Consider the following 21,053-nt stretch of genomic DNA (forward strand, 5'->3'; position numbering starts at 1 on the left):
TAAATCATTCATCCTTTGGTAAAGGTTAGTGTCTGAGCACTGGATGTCAGGGTAACATTGGTCTTGTGTTGCATTAGTATTTTCTGTACTAGGTTTGCCTATTCTGATAGCTATTTTTATCTGTCGTGATAAAGATGACACAGCTTTATTCTATAAACAGAATCTGATGTAATGAAGACTATCATCACAGCAGAGAGAGAGAGAGAGATCTGAAATCACAGCTGTCTTTTTTTTACCCTGAGGCTTCTTCTTTAACTATCCTAAAATCACCTGGCTGTGCTGCAGCTGTTGCAATATTCATATAACATCCCATTCTTTAAAATAACTACAGAGAATGGGGTGAATTAAAGATGGAGAAGCCTTAACTTTAAATGTCTGTCTTTTGCTGGGTTTATGTCAAAGCCTGAGAATTATTTTGACATTGCTGACATTTTATTTATTTATTACTGGAGCCCAGTGTAATGTTTGCTTGTATGTCTTCAGATCCCATCCTGTTAACCAACAAAATTTGACTAAAGTAGCCCAATATAATCAGATTTTTACACCATATTGCATCAAAACTTAGTGTCCTTATTTTAAAGGCAGAGAACCTACCTTTGCGAGCACGTCATCCCTTTAGACCCCAGTGAGGTTTCATAGGTGAATCCATACTGTCTAATAGACAGGGAAACATGTAGGGCTGCCACAAGTCAGGGAAGCCCAACAGTGCAACTGTTTCACCACGGAAAGCCACAGGATGCCCCAGAGCCAGTGTGGACACATACACAGCATATCACCATGGATGGTTATGTGCCTCCGTGAACCCCTAAGAGCTACATGGATTTGGGGGGAAATCTGTGGGGCTTGGTGGCTGGACCTCCTAATCTGTTATAGGAAAGATAAGTCCAACCCTCTTCCACCAGACAGAAGACCATGGAAGAAAAAAGGAAATGTCCTAGAGTTCTCGCACTTACCCACACCCCCATTTCTCTGCTATGGGGGGCTTTGTAAATTGAAGGAGAAAGGGGGAGATCATTTGGGTTTCCAAACCAATGCAGGTGAATCTATTAATTATTTGGCCCTCACTAGCATCTTTGAACAGAGGATAAATGTTCCTCCATGTATGTTTATAGAAACATTTCAAATAATTCCCTAGTGTATCAGAATCTAGTAAAGAAAATTCTACATAGGGCTGCAGCTTGATCAACTTTCTCAAGCAAGCAGTCCTATTAATGTGAGTGGGAGGGGATCTGGGTCAGGCCCAGCTAAAAGTCTTGCTTACTTTTTCATGTTTTTATAGAGCAAAGTGGTCTGATTTCAATGGCTGCTGCAGGATCAGCTCCCATTTGAGTAATCTTTTCTGTTATGAATTTCTTAGTTCCATGCTACAGATGAACATTAACCACTACAATCACCCTGTTATAGGCCTCTATGCATATGTATAAATTCATGGTCCCTGCTGCTTAGTTAATTTTGTAGGAAACTGGAGAAGAAGAAAAAAAAAAGAGAGAGAACCTCAAAGCTGAAAAAGCTTTTCAATGAGTTTTTAACGGTTTAATTTAGCTATACTGTTGATTGACATTCTTCTGAAGGCAGAACTTCATTCCACTGGAGTCTTTCAAAACACCTACAACAACCTATGCATTTGCTGCCACCTGCCTATGTTGAAAACAGCCTTGTTCCATCCTCAGTCTGCAAAGGCTGAGGAAAACTTTGGTAGGCAACTAGTGGCTAATAATTTCTCCAACACTATAAAAGAACTACAATTTCTTAGAATAACTGGTTTTTTTACTTTGAAGCTCTGCTCTGAGCTGTTTAATCCATTCAGCAGGAGAGAGAAAACCACCTTATACCACAGCAAAAGTAGAAGAGTATCACTCTTTGTAGTAGGGCTCATCAGGTAAAGAAATGGGGATTGTAATCTGGTGGGTCTATCCACTGCTTGGGGTAGTCAGTCCTGCCCAACTCTGTTTTAGCCTTCAAGGCAGGTTCTTCTATTACATAAAAAAAAAAAAAAAGGGAAAGTAACAAAAGTGATAATCCTAATATGTGTGTGGACTGGTAGTGCAGGGCCCTCAATGGCACAGTAGCTCAAGGTTTACAGTCCTCCCTTAGCTTCAGGTTGGGCAGGCCCACCAGCCAGGAAAGCATTTATCTCCCCTGACCCTCCTTCTCTTCAAGAGCTGGGTCCACACTTCTAGCTTGGACTCAGAACCAATCATTAGCTGCTGCTTAGCTGGATCTGCTGATTCCCACACCTCCCTACTGGGCTTCTTAGGCCAGGGCTTGCTGCTCCCTGGCTCTATAGGCCCTTAAAGGGGCAGACTGCTTTGCTACAGGGATGAGCACTGTAGGGCTACATTGTGATTGGTTTCAACAATGCATATGGATTTACCGTGTCATGTAGTAATATTATATTAGTGTTGTTATTTGTATTATGGGAGCTCCACTAATTGATCAGGCTAGGGTGACCATATAGCAAGTGTGAAAAATCAGGGCAGGGGGTAATAGGTGCCAATATAAGAAAAAGCCCCCAAAATCAGGACTGTCCCTATAAAATCGGGACATCTGGTCACCCTAATCAGGGCCCCTCCTTCTTGGCATTGTACAAATGCATAAAAAGACAGTGCTTGTCCCACAGTCCTTTCAATCTAGCAACTAGTTTCCTTCCTTCGTTCCTGTGCAACATTAAAACCTGCACAAAGCATAGAGAGTCTGCTAAAAAAGTTACAGACCCAGCTAGAACTGTGAAACCATAAAATACCTGTCTACTGCTCCCCTTAAAGATTAATGAGATGAAGCACATTCCTCCACCCAGTAGGTTTCATACACTTTGCTTCTAAATGCACTGCAGCAACAACAGTTTGAGCTACTTATTTGAGTCAGTTTTGCAATAAATCCAAAGAAAAACAGACTGAAATGTTCATATTTTCTGTATTAGTCATTTATTAACCCTAGTAATTGTATCTGAGCAAGTTTGTGTTGTTTTCCCGATTATGATCATGGTTTCAGTCTTGCATAGCTAAAAAACATGCATACACATTGTCTTTGTCTTGATTATATAGTAGATTTAAATAACAAAGCATTAGGAATTGGTCACTTTTTCCTAAAGTTTCACAAAAGAGTTTTATTTTTTAAATGTTGTTCTGATGCAATATTGCTTATTTAATTCTGGTGTGACATTTTCAGGTACAAGTTTATTTGTCTTTCATTAGCCATACAAAATGAATGAAAGAAGTGTTCAGTGTGTCCATAATTAATGCATTAAAGTACTTTCAATCTAGGCAGTGAAGAGACTGGTGATTTTTTTGATGTACAAATAGGAATAAGTGTAGTAAAAAAAAATTAATCCAAAAATTCTGCAAGAAAAAAAAAAATCAAAATATAGATGTACCACAGTTACAATCTCATGTACACATACCTAGCCACACTAGTTTAGGATGATTTTTTCTTTAGCTAACTCAAGACATTTAGTTGGAATCTATTGCTAAATAAGTAGATTACATTAGAACAATTTTGTGTAACATGCTTTAGACTAAAAACATACTGAACAAAGTAATCAAAAGAGTTTTGATGGTCACCTGTTAATGTGTTTTAACAGTCACACAACCAAGGAATATAATGACCAATTGTGTATGGTTAACCAAAATCAACAATAATGTTGTGTTAAATTGATAAGTCAGTAAAAGAGAAAGTTTACTGTGTCTCTGTATGATTTTTCCAATTCCTCTTATGGGCTTCTACATTATATCATACAGGAACCTGGGCTCCATGAGCCAGATTTTTAAAGGTACTAAAACTGCAGATAGGTGCCTAATAGGATTTTCAAGCATCAGGGTGAGTCATGATTGCAGTAGCAGTTAAGCACATTAGCAGTTTTGAAAATCCCACTAGGGTCCTATCTGCAACTTTAGGTGCCTAAATATCTTTAAAAATCTTGCCCCGAATGACTACTATGCTAGCTTAGTGACCAAATTCAGTACTTTTTAAAATCCAAATCGCTATATTAATGCAATATTATGGGTAAGATTTTACATGCATAAAGCCAAGAATATTCAAAATGATGAGCCCAAATAACTGAGTTTGGCTGAGTTGTACTGAGGTTAGGACCTGAGATATGGCAAAGGTAGTAGTTCTAACTTGTACTAGCTAGCAGTGGTCCCCAAGGGACTCAAGGATATGAACTGGAGGAAAGATTGCTTTTGTGTATGGCAATTTCCTCTGCCCCACACAAGAGCAACTCCCACGCAATTATACACATACACAATTCAGTTTCTCCCATGCAAGAAATTACTATGGCTGCTAGACCAATGATGTATGATCATGAATTGGAGTGTGATTGAGAGGGGAGATGGTTCATGAGATGCTCTCTATTACAAGAGAACTCATGCAATAGAAAGGTTTGAGAATCCCTGATGTAGATCCTTCTCCAACTGAAGTCAGTGAAAACATTTTAACTTAAATGGACTCAGGATTGGACCCTCAGTCCAGGGTAGGTTCCTATCGACTGCAGTGGAAGTTTTGCCTGGCTAAGAATTGGGGCTATGCCCTATGAAGTTTTGAGTGACCTCAACTTCCATTAAAGTACATATGAGTTAAGTGTGCTCAGAACCTCATAGGGTCTATGCCCTTGTCTTTTAATATGGTTATTACTGTTGAGGAAGGAAATATAATGTAGAATTTCCTGAGAGCAGAAAATTTGGCCCAGTGATTGGAGGCAGAGGAAATACCCAAAAGAATATCCCCTCCTCTTAAGATGGCATCCAAAGGGCACAACCGTCCCAGCAACCTTTCTGCAAGGCCAGGATGCTTGTGCATTCAAATGTCCCATGCCTTGTAATATGCCATGCACTCTGAAGTATGAAATGTAAATCTACAGCCCAGGGTCCCAAGACAAAGGCTGCCAGACCTGCTGGGCGCTTTCTAGTGTCATCTGAAAGGTGTGTGTGTTGGGGGGAGGGGTGGTACTCAGGGAAGAGGTGGCTTGCTAGTATGCTAGAAGCTTTATAAATGTGTTTAAAAATGGATTTAAAATGTTACATCCTTTAAAAATTAAACCTCTGTTAAACCACATCAAAGGTTTTACAAAAGTTTTCCTCCACATTCCATTTGTACTTGCACTGCCATCATAGTGTATGTCAAATCTTGCAAAATATTCCACTGCTTTCTGACTGAGTCTAGCTTTTTCACATCCCAGTGCTGGGTCAAGTGTTTGATAGAATATAAAAATGTATTTTTTTAAACATGTCCATTGATATCCTTGTGAACATAAAGCATCTTCCTATGGGAAACAGTGGGAGAAATAATAGAAATCAGAACTATTGGTGTGAGTAATACGAGCAGATTTAGGTCCAGCATCATCAGCATCAATCTATCACACTGTTCAACACAACACAGTATGAATAGAACATTTCTCCTTCTCTCACCGTGTAGAAAAAGATCCGTCTCACACAGTAGACCATATAGTCATAGATTAATAGATTTTAAGGCCAGAAGAGCTGACCTCTTGCATAATACTAGCCACAGAATTCCCCTCTATATCTAGGCTTGGCAGAATTTAATTTTGTATATAATTTTGACAGATATCAATGTTTATTTTTAAGCTTTTTTTGTTTTTATCCATTTACATTTTCACAGTTGTGGGAAATTATGAGGGGGACAGACAGTAATTATTGAACAACTGTAGGCATCGAGATTCAAAAAAAATCTAAAGTTTTTTTAACAAATCAAATTGTCAACATCACAAGTCAAAATATACAAAGTAAATATCCTTAAATCAAACTCTAGTAAGTTCTTCAACAGCATTTTTCTTACTTTGCCTATCTATAAATTTTTATTACATATCAATGAAGATATTTTTTCTTGGGGTGAAATGGACTTTACTGACATTTACCAATAAAAATCTAATCTTTCCTAGCCTTTATACAACTGTGCAGTTTTGAAGGGAAAGTGTTTTTTTTTTTCTGCTTCCTTAACTAAAACTTCCCAGAAGGGATTCCTGCCTGTTTCCAAATGCAAAGAAAAGTCAGTTTAAAAGGAGGTTTTTTGAAGAAAGTTATGAGATTTTGAAAACAGGAGTTTATTGCTGACATTGAGCTGTAACTTTAAACACAGCTTTGACTACTTTGTAAGCCATAATACAATATTAACATATTTTTTGGCCACTCAATTAAAAGTGACTTGGTCAATTTAAGCTATTTTTGGACTAACAAAATCTTATTTTTGGTCTGAAACTTGTCTACCATGTTACAGCCAACGGGGTATTAAAATTGATGAGTTATAAATGACTAAAACCAAGATTTATAAGGAAATGGCAACTGACCCTTCATTAGCCTCGTATAGTGCTACAAGCAGCAGCAATAATGGCATAAATGGATGGTTAATCAGCTTTCTGTCTGGGAGTGACAAAATCATGTCAAATGAGGCATTAAACCCCCCAGTTCTGAAAACTCTGATAAATACTGGCTAATTTACTGACATAAAAAACATAAGGTCAAATATTTAGTTTTGCATTAAATCTATATCCAACATTAGAGCATTTCCTCTTGATTAAAAAGGCTAAAACAGAGACATTATTTTATGCTCCAGTTCCCACATCTAATGCTCAACATTCAGAGCCATCTCTGACATTACAAATGTATCAGCAAACATGCAAAAATAAGGGGGAGGGGACAGGAGCAAGATCTATATGCTTAATTCATATTTCTCCATTTGCAGTGGCTGCTAATATGTTATTGCAGAGACTATTTGCAGACACTTATCCTGCCAGTGAACAGTTAACTTCCCTGATTGCTTAGATAAATAGTTTTCTAGAGCTACAGTTAGGCATTGTAAGAAAGCACATCAGCAATTTAATTTATCATTAAGAGTTAAAAGGTGATATACTAATAGAATCACAGCCGATATTGGCAGGAGCATCATCCAATATGGTTGTTAAATAGCTTAATAATTGTAAGTAGTCATAGGGAAAAAATTCATTAAAAAAGTTATCCATTAAGGAATAAGATACTTACATAATAAGTGAGGAAGTTACGCTACGATATTACAACATACTTTTCTAGGTGTTCCCAGCACTATATAATAGATAGATAGATAGATTTTCATAAGTGTGAGGAAATTGCACTTTTAGCATTAACAGAATTGTGGAGTGGGTAGTTTCTGATTCAGATTCAGATTACCCATTTAGAAACAGAGTGTGAGATAAAGCCCTGGGAATATCACCAAAGAATCCTTCTCTTAAAGGATAAAGAAAAATACATAAAGAAATGCAGAGATCCCAGGATTTTTGGTCCTTGAGTTCTCACCCTTCTCTAGCTCTCACTCTCTATCCCCTCCCCTTCTTTTTTCACTGGAGGAAAGAGGATAATGAGTATTTGTATAGCTGCTGTTTTTTCACATTGCTAGCCCAGTAAGAAAATCATTGTGACTAGTGTATGTGCATCAGTCTTAAAGGACACTGAGCCTGATTCCCTTCTCACTAAAACTGGTGTGACACTGACTTCAATTGAGTTATTCCTGAATTACATCAGTGTAAGTGAGAAAAGAACAAGACCCACTGAACTGAGTTTTCTCAGCTACCAATGTGGTCTGATTGGCAATAGGTACAAGCCTAGTCTCAAGTGCAATTTCCAATCACATCACCACAATTTTGCATGCCTTTGGGCATTCCAAATTGGACTGCTGCAATGTGCTCCCTATGAGCTACTTCTGAAACTCCATCTAACCCAGAATGCAGCTGCCCAGTTACTTAGAAAAGCCAGACATACAGAACATAATATTTACTTCAGAGACAGGTATAATATCTTTTTATTTGTTTTTAAGTACAATACAAGGTGCGGGTCATTTGGATTGTGACTGTCTAAGGGCCCTATCCTGCAAGGTCCTATGTGCCCTTTCCTTCCCACTTGGGAGTCAATGACTTCTGAATTGTATTCAACATCTCACAGAATTGGGCCTAAAGTGACCATTTTCCTCCTGTGTATTACCATGATGGCTGAGAAATTCTTCTAATAGTTCTAAAATCTGAACTCCTGGGCCCATGACTCTGGAATTCAACTCCCAAATGGCTATTAGCCAAGATGGTCAGGGATGCAACCCTGTTGTCTGTGTGTCCCTAAACCTCTGACTGCTACAAGCTGGGACTGGACCACAGGGGATGGATCACTGGATAAATTGTCCTGTTCTGTTCACTCCCTCTGAAGCATCTGGCACCAGTCACTGTAAGAAGACAGGATACTGGGCTAGATGGACCATTGGTCTGACCCAGTATGGCCAGTCTTATGTTCTTAGTTAATCTAACAGAGCCCATATTTGCTGACTCCCAGGCCATGGAGTATTAAGAAATATAAAGGGTTACTGTTTAGGGAAGGAAACTGTCTAGGTTGACAGGTGTCAGCGTGTTAAGTCTGTTATCCTGTAGATCTATATTTTGCATACACTTAGAATATAGAATGGATGCAGTTTCATAACTCTCAGAATAAATAAGATTTGAATTGTCACAGTTGTACCATTGAAAAGAAATATGTAAAAACACACGCACAAAAAAGGAAAACAAAACTAGAGTGTGTAAAACATGGAACTCTTTACCATTTAAAATTTAATATTTTGTGTATTCAGAAGAACTACACTGATTTTTTTATATTGTATTCAGCAAGTGACTCTCCTAAGTACATAACCATGTATAAGCATATGTCCTTCAGAGATCTAGAGTTATTTGACACTTAAGATAGTTGTACAAGCTTTGATGACAGCCAGATACTTTAAAAGGTATTTACCAACAGCAGAGAAAAAGCTGCCTCAGTGCCTCTAATGTGCAGTGCTGTAAGTGGGAGGGTGCTGCACCCTATAACAACAAATACAACAAGCTAAGTTCTTCTACCACTTACTCCCTTGCCTGGTAGTTGTTTTTATTCAGTTTCCTCATTATCTTATCGCAAAACCCCAGAAACCTTAAGCAAGGCCATACTTCAAAACAGTTCAACTATACTTAGTCATAGACTCTCTCCTGAGCTGACTTTTCCCAGAACATCTCCTTGTAAGACTTATTTTCTTACAGCCTAGCTCTCCCTTCACAGGAGAACTTTCAGCCCTCTTATCTCTGCTGCTGAAATGGATTTACAGCCTCCCTATTATACTAGGAAAGTATCCTTTGTTGACAATAGTTATCAGCAATAGGTCCCCCTGAATCAATGATGAAAAGGGATTAACTATTAAAAAAGACACAACCAATTTCTGCATCATTCCAGAATATGATGGAAGGCTCTATCATGCTTTCTGTAGCAGTGCTGCAAATGTTGTGTCCCATTTATATGAGCAGTTTTCAACACCAAATTGGCAGGACAGGTTGGTGACCATATGATTGTCATCAGAATGAGATCCACCTAGTCTCACTACCAAAGTGAGTCAGTGGAGTAGCTCTACATATCTGTACAGCTCTTACAGTTTCTGCCCACTTGCAGAAGTAGAAATAAGGTGTTGCAGGATTGAGACATTCCCTTCCTCACCCCAAAAATGGGAATGCCCTGTCAAAATAGAAAGAAAATAAGTAGCTTTTATAATCAACTGTGGGGAAAATACTAAGTCACTACTGTCTGGTTGCTCACGGAAGTGATTCTCAACTTTTATCAAATCGTGACCCGATGTAACAACAGAAAAAAAAGTTTTGGTACCCTCCCAACCTCCAACAGCTAACCATAAAGAAAGGGGGAACGGTCTGGATTTGCTATTGATCCCCTGGTGTTGTGACCTTCATGTTGACAAAATATGGCTCAGGTTCTTTCACTTCTGTTGCCTGAGAGGCTGTGGTTTCTTCTGTTGGAATCACCATTTATCAAACAAAGGATCCATTTAATTGTTCAGAATCTCTACATGCTAAGAAGAGGGAATTATTCTATACCCAAAGAAAGAAACTACTGAAAAGGTCACAAATCACTAGCTTTATGGTAATAAAATCATAAGGGAGGATTTAAAAACAATCTAAGTTTGGAAAATAATGTACCTTATGAAAGAAGGACACAGGCAAAATCCAATATAGATAGAGTGAGCATTTTCTAGTGGCTGAAGAACACCACACCCTTGGAACAAGAAAGCCCTCACACCTGTTATGGAAGGGAAACCTGGATTTGCCTCATACTTTGGAGAGATTCTTCAAAAATTGTTCATCTTTATGCCAAGGGAAACTTTTGATACTGAGCTCTAGGTCATCTTCATCACATAAAATTGCAAGCTAACACCACTGCATGTCCCTATGCAAAATTAATTTACATTTCTGACATTTTTAGAAAGTTTTCTAAAATGGTGTGCCTTGTTATCTGTTAGAGACCAGCTGAAGTCAAAAGGTGAAATGTTTAAAGGAATTTCAAGTTGGATCTGGGAACTCAGATTACTTTGAAAATCCCAACCAAAACACTTGGAGCCTGATTCTGCTCACATCAATTTTATGCTAGTGTAACTCCATGGAAGTGGATGGAGCTACTCCTGATTTACATTCGTGTAAGTGAGAACAGAATCAGGTCCCTAATATCTTTGAATACTCAATATACTCCTGGCTAATCTGGTAATCCAGACTGCCTAGTTCTGAAAACATACGGTTTAGGTGTTGCCTCCAACTACTTACCCAAAAATGGCTTTCTGAAGCTATCCAAGGTGTTGATTTTCTGTCAGCATTGAACATGACTGTAACCGCATGAAGGAGAGAAAGAGAGAGAGAGAGAAATATATAACATTGGTGGAAGAAAAGGTCCATTTTCTCCTGCTTTGAAGCAGCTGCCTCTAACTCTCAGCACATATAATTATTTTGCATGTTTCCAAAAAATTATCTATTGCAGCCTTAAGTTTTTTAATGCTACTCGCCTTAACTACCTGGTTTGGCAGCCTGTTCTATCCATTGTTAGCCCCTTGTGAGAAAAAACACTTCCTAATCTAGCTAGCCTTTCATTTAATTCATGAGCTCGTGATGTGTCTTTACCCTGAGCAGCGAACAAGTCTTTAGCTAGATCCGTTTACGAGTTCATCAAACCACGTTCAGATCACATGTCGATTGCTTCTCTAAAGATAAGCAAATTCAGCTCAAATTCCATCACTTGACGGGGTGGGAAGCTCATTTCCACACATAAGCCTAGTACCCAGCCTCTGCACTCTCTCTAATAACTGAATGCTTTTTACAGGAAACATTAAAAGAAGACAGGCTGAGTACTCAGTTCATTTTGAATGAGAGTAGGAGCCAGGAACTCCTACATTGTAAACGAGGCTCTGATATTAACCTAAGTTAAGTAAATCAAGGTCTGAGGTATAGTGTTACATATGGTCTTGCACCAGTTACTCCCTAATTAATGAAACCTCATATTGTATTAGGCTTCCTTGCCATCAGAGATTTCTGTTACCCTGTGGATCACTACTGCCCTGCACCTTCATACTGTCACACATTGTTATAATAGCTCTTGGGCTCTTTTTTGTGTCCTCCCTTTTGGGTACCAAGGCTGCATTAATTGATTTTTATTCTTCCAAAGCAACAGATATATTCTGTACTGTGTCGTTGGCAGTTGTTGTTTAGATATATATTTGAAACAACTCCACCATATTTTCTGCTTACTTTTATTGCAAGGGGGGAAATCCAGGAACTAGGACCTCTCTCCCCGCCCCCGCTTTTACTACTATATACACTAATTGTGCAGATATAATCCAATCCTAAAATGAAAAGATACATAAACTCAATAGTTGACATTTCATAGCACTTTTTGTCTTTAAATGCCTGATATCTCTCACACAGAGAAAGCTCATTCGGATGCTAAAAATATCATTGTTTACACTTGTTAATCACCATTAGCAAGATGATTTTCCTAATGCCTTAGACAATATAGTAACAAGGTGCAGTTACTTCAGTCAGAATGGTATGTTAGTGATTTTTAAGGACTTAATGAGATCAAGTAATTGACTAGTGAAGCTAAAAATTTTACCTTCAATTAAACAATCAACAGCTCCGTACATCAACATAATCGTTTTACCCCGTCCACCTACCTACTATCAGATCAATATGTGGGCAGCTGTTGTCTAAGAAACCACTTCCAGTGTGCTTCTAAATCAGCACTCAGGATCCATTTTTAAAGCATTTATTCAATTAGTCTGGTGTAATTTGCAAATAATGGAAAGTATGCAGTAATGCAGATGCCATAAGCAACTAAGGAAAAATAAAACTTTGCTTCACTACGTTTAACATCACTATTTATCCTATAATTACATTTGTCTTGGTGCGATTGACATATAAGTTTAATACTTTACATTTTAAAATATGATTGGGTTTGCGGTGCAAGAAATATTTATTACATTTATAGGAAATAAGATCAGTCAAGACTGTGCTAATGAATCATGCAATTTATAAAGGGTCTGTACAGCTGAAGGCAAAATATTATTCAAATAAATTGCAGAAAAACAGTGTAGTTAGTCAACAACCAATGTAAATTAGGCTATATTATTATGTAGTAATCTCACTTTGGAGTGTGCAGTGGTGATGTAAAGCATCCATTTGTTGAAGCAATGGAAGCCATTACTATTTCTAAATAAACAAACTTGTATCTAAACATTTCTATATTGATATATATTAAATTCAAAAGAGTTCTAGTCTCATTGCAAAAGGAGGTGTTAGGTGCATGAATCCCCTGTGTATCAAGGACATTTGTTTCAAAGTCTGTGGATGACGAAAATTGGTGGCATTTATTTTTTTAGCAAATTAGCCAATTTGTGGTTAAAAGAACATTGCAAAGTAAAGTTGGAGTCTGAAAGTTAGGCTGAAGTCTGTCCCTTTTGTACTATCCCACTGTATTCCTTTAGTTCCCATTTGCTTCTCTCTTGGGCCTGATTTTTATCTCATACGGGTGAGAATCAAGAGTAAAGTCAATGCAATTATAGTACGTTCCGCACTTACACTGTACAAATGACGTCAGTCTCAGGCCCAAACAGGTGTAATCTAGGGAAGAATTTGAAGAAATTGGTGTTGCACAGACCCAATTGATGACATGCATAATGTGGTCCTGCCACTGGAATTTGTTTAACAATTCTGCTGCCTACATAGTAAAAGTAAGAATAAAATCCAGTTCCCTCTCCCATAGATCTGTTGCCTGTGCAGGGGAAACAGGTATAAAAAATAATAAAAATCTAAGTATCGCCCAAGTAATCATACATGAGTGCTGAGAGCACTGCCTATCAGGCTGACCGGTATTTTGATTGTTTCCTCGTGCTCCATGTTATACATCATTTGCAAAACTGTGCTACATTCTAGGGGTCTCGGCTTAGCTCTGCAGACAGGGTTTGAGAGAGAACGATTTGACTAGTAAGATCCATCAAGAAGAGTTGCCAGAGCTGCTGTGATTCCTGATATGAGAGCATAGGCCTTGCTGCTGAGGCAGTTTTACGTTCCCCGGACTAGATTCTGCCACCTTTACTGACAGCCAGCAATCCCTTACCTCTCCGATAGTCCTATTGGTTTCAGTGGACCATTGGTAAAGGAAGGTACCACTCACTGTTAGTAAGAGTGGCAGAACCTGACACGTGTCTTTCCTTTAGCTGTTGCGGTGTTTGGGTTGTGCCTGTGTGTTGTCTTTTTATGGTATGGGAGGGAGCTGGAACAATGTACTGGGTATTTGTAGGAATTGTGACCTTGATAAAGCATTTGACAGAAGTGACTAGTGAGCTAAGGTGCCTCAATTCTTTGATGCCCCGTTAGAGTAACCAGGATGAGACTGATTTTCAGAAAGGGCTGTCCACCCACCCTATTAAACAAACCTCATTAAGGTGTCCGGACCTGCTCAGCCTAAAATGTAAGCACCAATCTAGGGTGAATCTAGGCTGAATCGTTCTTAAAGACTTCGATGAAGTCTGACTATTATAACTTCTTAGTATGGAAAACAGTGTCCTTCTCATTTCAAAGCGCCGGAGTCTGCCACCCTTTCTCCTGGTGAGTAACCTTGTCTTCAATAGCAGCAAAGAGTCCTGTGGCACCTTATAGACTAACAGACGTATTGGAGCATGAGCTTTCGTGGGTGACTCCCCACTTCGTCGGATGCATGTCACCCCCGAAAGCTCATGCTCCAATACGTCTGTTAGTCTATAAGGTGCCACAGGACTCTTTGCTGCTTTTACAGATCCAGACTAACACGTCTACCTCTTTGATACTTGTCTTCAATGGGATGGCTCACAGCGAAAGGTGCTACTCAGCAAGTGTAAGAGTGCTCAAATCAGGCCCAAAGAGAGCATCTGTCCCTGTTGCTCCAAGGTAATATTATAAAGTGTCTTTCGCTCCCCTTAGAACATTTATAACGTTTCTTTCTATTGATGTTTGTCCGGACAGAGGAGTCCTTCACAAACCTATTATTTGCTGCGCTGCACGACTTGGGCCACTGCTGAATAACCGAGCTGGGCTCAGAAGTGCTCTGTTGGGGATAGCACCCTTCCCCCAGTACAAGGAGACAGCAGAGCTGCTGCTCACTGTTACGACTGCAGGGTCAGCTTCCTTGGCAACCGATTCCGTCTACCTGCTGGGTGTGGCTTTGGCCAATAGAGTAACATGTTCACGATTCTTCCTCCAAATCGTTCTAACAGTGCTTTGTATGAAGCCCAGTTCAGTTCCGCCCTACAGCAAGCAAGGCTTGTGGAGACCCCTAGACAACCTCCCTGCATCCTGCCTCAAGCCCTGGGCACGAGAGAGTAGCGCTTCTCTGTTGCCTGTCAGACTTTCAATACCCAGGAGAAAGATGGGACTTGCCAGTGCTTTGTCTAACCTTATTATTTTTTCCCTAAGAGACCCGGTAATAAAGACTATTACTAATCACACCTGTGTCCCAACTGCTTCTTGTCTGAGGAGACCTGTGCTAAAATTGGAGCCCTGTTGGTTGGGCTAGAAGCCTTGCACCTCTTGCATAAAAAAGGAAGTGGCAGACTGGTGTAAGCAAAGGGGAAGAGGTGGGTGGTTTGTTTGTTTTTAACCTATTTTCCTCAGCCCAGTAACTACACAAAGTTTTTCTGATCGTTTAGAATACTGTCATATGCCGTAGGGCAAAACTCTGACCTATTCTAAAGCGCTTGTAATCAAGTGTGGATGTTCCTCCGGAGGAGAACTCGAACAGAATAGCTAGAATGGGATAAACGGTGGGTTTTAGAAATGTGTTAGCTAACATGGTTTCACTAGCACATTTTAAAACTCTGTGTAAGTAGGACAGTTGTATTCTACAAAATCTTACCTAACTGATATCAGCTATCTCCCTGAAAAATCCAGTTATCCTAGTCTAGACAAACTCTAACGCCTAACCTTTTAAATGAGTGCTCCTGGAAGGTGCTGAAGTGACAGCCCGAGACAATTATAAAATACACACAGCGGTACGAGCTTCTCCCCACTGACCGATCAACGTTCTTAATGTCAGACCTGTACGGAAAACCTCTACAGTCCTGTCCAGACTAGGAGACAAGGTCCTTTTTACCAATGTGTTCAATAAGAGAAGGAGGAACCATGAAGGTCTCCTCTGCCATCTCTAGACTAAAAGGGGATGTAATGAATGTTTAAGAGAGACCTTAATTATGTGCACTAAGATTTAGGGGGGAAATCTGCCCAGACAGATTCAGGACAAAGGCATTTCTAATGTAAAACATAACAACTTACTACATCAGCTGAAAAATAAAGATGCCCCACTTGCCATTATATATACAGCTGGTGTTTATTCATTAAGGACTTGACTCTACACCAGTTTGTAAATCGGGAGTAATTCCGTCCAAATCAATGGATTACACCAGAGTAAAACTGGTGTGAGTGAGACCAGAATCAATAGTTAATGTACATCCAGGAAACAGATACCCATCGGGAATTCCTGCCACCCTGCCCAAAGCTCGAAGACATCCATGGACTTCCCAAGAGCTGCTGCTACTGACAGACACGAACTCTTCCTTAGATACTGTAATAATTCAAAAACAGGTTCTGCGTACCTGGAATAACAAAAGGCTTAGGTGGAGTGGTACCTTATTACTCCTAGTGAGGATGGGAGAATCGGACCTATGAGCCGTACTTTGCTTCCTCGTTCAGTTTTGTTATAAAACTGTTATTAGAAGTGATAAATTGTTCCTGCGTTTGCTGGCTTGCCAGCTCATAAAATCAATGCATACAGGCACAGAACAAACCGGTTGGCTGCTAGGGAACGTGCATGTTCCAAAAACAGAGTAAAACTGTGGTTCAAGAAAATAAAACCGAGTGTCCAGAATAACTGGCCTGGGGAGCATGTAAAGCAGCCGGCTAGGAGGACCCCGTTGGAGTTCTGCACTCCCAGAGCTGTAGAGTGTTTTCCCCTTCCATAGATTAAGAGGGGGTGCGCCGTGTATAAACAGAATCTGGTGTCCTGTTGTGTCCTGAAAACTGGACAGATTTGTCACTCCTTTGAAAGTGTATGATTGTATTTTCACCACGAGGGACGCCTATTGCTGGGAGATCATGCAGTCTCCATGATACCACCTTCTTGCCAAGTGAAATAATGAAAAATCCCCAAAACTTCCTTGTCATGTAGTTGGGTTGGACTGGCTGGGAATACTATACACCGTTTGCAATCTTTAAAAGTGAGTGTTGTTTAAGGAGTCAAAGTACACTATCCAGCAAGATCAATATCCTATTAGGCTAGAAAGAGTTCTGAATATCAAAGGACAACGAACCTAATGACTAAAAATATAAGTACCTGACCGAGAGGATTAATCACACACTGTCATGGTGAAATTGGTGCAATTCTTCCAATGATTAACGTTTTGCTTACAAAAATGTGCTTTTGTTTGTTTTCCTGCTAAATGATAACCGTTTTCAAGTTGAATCTCCTGATAAAAGAGTCGAAAACAAGACAAGAGTTGTGTTGTAAAGGTCATACGTGCTGATTCAACATGAAATAGCCAACATGCAAACAAATAAAAAAAAGTATGTGGACAGTAAGGGACTCAGATATTAACAAAAGATGTAAGGTGTTTTTACCCAAAGAGAATGATTAAATATAGATGAGATTGCTCAAATAACGCAGTTTGTTAACAAATGTAATTCCTGTTGCTAATCTCCAGTTTAGAGATTATATTAGACAAATCTGCGGTGAATTGTCTGGATATAAATTTAGGAAACTGTCTTTTAAATGTAGGGAGGCAGGTGGGTGAGGAAAAATCTTTTATTGCACTAACTTCTGTTGCTCTGAAAGAGACACTCTTTCGAACTACACAGGTCTGCATGTAGAAACTGTTGCCCTAGTGAGTAACATTTTAACTCATTTTAATTGCACTTGACATTTTAGCAGAATGTTCTTATCCCCTGGAATTTGTAGACCATCTATTTGTAACGTTATTGTAACTCCCACCCTTCCAAAGATATTGAATGGCACACGGTGGGTCTAAGCAGAACATATTTAAATGCAAGTGCGGGTAATAACTGTATTGCCACCCGCTCAGAAATGTCTGACCTATCTGTACATGACTGACCAACTTCGGATTATAACTATCAGCCCTGCTTTCGCTAAATAGATTGTATGAAACAGCAGATATATGCGGCATCACATTTCACGATTATCACTTAGAAAATGTCTTTAACCCAATGTATCGCCTCACCTCCCACAAGGCTGCTATTTACCGAGTCCAGTTTTCTGTTATAAAAATGTACCGTGTCTGTTGAGAATAATGTGACACAGCCTAGTGCAAAACACTGTCACAGCACAGCTCGGAGATCCCCGGTCGTTTGCATTTACACACACGGGCAGGCTGCGTGTCAACATCTAGCAGGGTAAATCTGTGCAGGGTTTTCAAGCACCAAGCCCGCTCGAGGTTGGTTTAATTCAATCAGTGCTTTCGCTGCTTTCTCGAGAGACAGTTCGTTTGAAAAACCCGCATTCTTGCTTCTGGGCCGGATCCTGCAGCCTTTACTGGCATCGAAATTCTGTCTTTATGGGCTGCAAGATCGGGTCACTTGGACACCCCAGGAAAACACAGTAACACAATTAATGTGCTCAATAAATGAAGTCAAACTTCGTGCTTCGCTGTGATGTGTTCTCGACTGGGCCAAGACATCCAAAATAAGCCCTTGCACAATGTCCTTATGTCAGAATAGCGTGGCCACTGCCTCAGCTCTAGCGTTACAAACGGATCGGTCTGTCGTTTGTTTCCATTTCTCTAGCAATCAAACTGAGGACTGTATTTAAATATGATGCAGAAATTTTGACAGAGGCAAGAAGGAACTACAGTATTTGTCCTTGCTTGAATGAATTCCGACTATATAGCGGAAACCTGGATATTTTGTAATCACTCTCTGCTATAAGGATAATGTGGAGCTTCTGATTACAGTGTACCATGAGTATGTCTCATAGACACGCGTTAGATGGCTAAAGGCACAGTCAGGGACATTTATCACTGAAAAGCGATCACATATACCACTGGAAGATTTCCCATCTCAGTACTACTTTCTTTGCTGCATTAAACTATCGGGAAAGTGCGTAACTCTTCTGTTGCAAAGTGTATTCAGGGATTTTAACATTCACCTCTACCTGGCAGCACTGCCGTTATGTTGTATTTTATCTTTTTATGTTCTTAAAAACCAGCAGAAACCATGTGCAAATAAAGATACATTTAGCTCATTGCTGGGAAGAAAGAAAGAAAGAAAGAAAGAAAGAAAGAAAGAAAGAAAGAAAGAAAGAAAGAAAGAAAGAAAGAAAGAAAGAAAGAAAGCTTTCTGGATACATAGAAAAATATTTATGTTTTAAAATTCCCCGCTGAGGTTTCCGAGGATGTAGAAATAGGTGCTATAGGAACTTGCATATTTCTTTAACGATTTACACTAAAACCTCCTTATTCAGATTCCATTGGATGAACAACTTTAAAAAATTCAAAAACAAGGGCAAGTAAATTTAAGCAGACAAATGAATCCGTTTTGCTCAAAGAATTAATCTGTTTAGATGTTATGTTACAGATCGGTGTCTGATAAATCCGCTGCACCGGTTTATGCTATCTCCAGTAAAACAACCACCTATCTCTGGAACAGTCTTTGCCTCGCATTAAAAGCCTCTCTGCCAGGGAGCTTCTAACTGAACAGGAAGGCGTGTGGCGCTAATAGGGTGGCTTATTGTAGAGCGAAAATGTGGGCTCCGAGCTAATCGCCCAAAGGCTGGAGCGTGCCCAAAAATCTCCGAGACGTTTGGGATAAGCCGCTGCATCGCCTGCTCTCCTTCTGGCTTGTATTCTGTAGCCCTTAGCAGCCTTGCTTCCTCGCTGCTCAGCTCCTGGGGTAAGTAGCTGATTTCTTGATGTTGACTGATTTGGTTTCTGTACGGAGGAAATACACTGGATTCGGCTGTTCGATTTGTATTATGGGTACAGATCTCAAACCCGAGAGGATCTTGCAGAAATGTAATTCCCCAAGCATGTCACATCATGGCTTAGCCCTGTGTGAAGGCTTACAGGAGGTATTACACAGACAAAATAAATGGAAACCTCTGTTTGTCTCTATAGCCAACCCTTATTTGCCATAGCAAAGCTCTGTTACTAAATTTAGCTCTGTTTGATGTATGCTGTGCACAAGCACCGGGAATAAAAAAGGTTAAAGGTGTGTATGTGGGTGTTTTAGACTCTTGGTATAATCCGGTTACAAAGATAAAATTCATTCACTGGGGGCTTTCGAAAGGTGGCATAAATTACGCAGCATAAGCTGGCATTCAGTAGGTGAGCAAAACAGGAGCAGCCTACAAGCACAGGCGAATGTAGCAAACCACTGAATTTCACCCAGAGATGTCCATAGATTTCCACCCACTAACATCAGGCCTGAAGTTGCCCACTAAAATTCTGCTCTCAGTTATGTGCAGCACTAATGAATTCAGTGGGGACGGTGTGAAGGTTTTTTGGTGCGGAGCAGAATTTGGCCCACTGAGGACACCTAAAGAACTAATAAAGGCTGTAAAGAAACTGTGCATTTCAATCCTGAAATAAATCAAAGTGCTGAGTTCAAGACATACCTCTTGGAAGAGTTCCACTGAACTCTAGCAAAGTAGAGTAGGAGCCTATAATAATCCATTCTGTCCCATTCTTTCTGTTTTACAAGAATAGATTCGCTGGTTGTCCCAGTGCTACATGAAGCTGTACTGGAATCAGGCCACAGTCTGTTGTCTAGTATCAGAGGGGTAGCCATGTTAGTCTGAATCTGTAAAAAGCAACAGAGGGTCCTGTGGCACCTTTAAGACTAACAGAAGTATTGGAACATAAGCTTTCGTGGGTGAATGCCCACTTCATCAGACGCAAGTCTCTTACCCTGGTGTAAATCAATACGTATATTGACTTAAGTGGAGTTACACCGGATTTACACCAGCATAAGTGGGATCATAACCTGGCTCGTTATGTCGAGCCACAAACACACAGCAGCTGTTTCTAAAGAGAGAAATATTTGGACACCCTTGCTTAGATGCTACGGTGATGGTCACAAGAGAAAACCCTAATATAAGGTAGGACTCCCCTGGCTTTATGTCTAGAGACACAGTCTGCCCACGGTGAAGACTAACAGCATCTGGAATTATCTCCTGGGGATTCTAGTCCCTCAGTGCTTTACACAGGGAAAGTCCCACTGACTTCTGTGGGCGTTTCGCCTGAGCAAGGCTAGAGAGATCCAGCCGCTGGAGTACAGAGAGAAGTCCTTTCTCCCAGCCGCAGCCCCTGCGCTATCACTGCTTTGCGCTAAAGGAAGAAAAGGACAAATCTGCAGCCTACAACAACCCTGTATTCTCTTAATACAAATTACTTCTGGGAAAGGCTTTTGTTTTCAGAGGTAATTTCCTTTCTGCTGTTGCACAGCTGTAGAGAAAACAATCCCTCCCACGTACACTCTCACACACATGCACCCCCCACGGAAAATAGGTCTGATTCCAATCCTGGCCCCTAATCGTACTGTGGGGCTGCCAAGGTAAAAGAATGTTTACTAGGCAGCCTCCATGTAATTGCAGAAGGGAGGGAAACTGCCCCGGACATGTCCCAACAGACATATAAACAGGACTGAAGTGTTAACCAAAGGTAACTGGGAGTTCCCAGGAGTGGAGATTTACATA

At 40.0% G+C, this 21,053-nt stretch overlaps 1 long non-coding RNA gene across 3 annotated transcripts in view; it reads right to left on the bottom strand.

Annotated features, from left to right (window-relative positions):
• The window catches only part of LOC135972904 (uncharacterized), a 51,561-nt gene extending 31,598 nt beyond the window's left edge, over positions 1 to 19,963 (bottom strand). For 2 of the 3 annotated variants that reach the window (XR_010589505.1, XR_010589506.1), the window contains exons 1-2: positions 10,840 to 10,953; positions 10,595 to 10,653 (exon numbers count right to left, since the gene is read on the bottom strand). This is a non-coding gene — a long non-coding RNA (uncharacterized LOC135972904). Of the gene's footprint in view, positions 1 to 10,594; positions 10,654 to 10,839; positions 10,954 to 12,898; positions 12,941 to 16,682 lie in introns of those variants that run through there. The other variant, XR_010589507.1, reaches the window with a different exon arrangement.
• Positions 19,964 to 21,053: the final 1,090 nt, after the last annotated feature.

Source organism: Chrysemys picta, chromosome 7, assembly GCF_011386835.1.
Source record: "Chrysemys picta bellii isolate R12L10 chromosome 7, ASM1138683v2, whole genome shotgun sequence".
NCBI lineage: Eukaryota > Metazoa > Chordata > Testudines > Emydidae > Chrysemys > Chrysemys picta.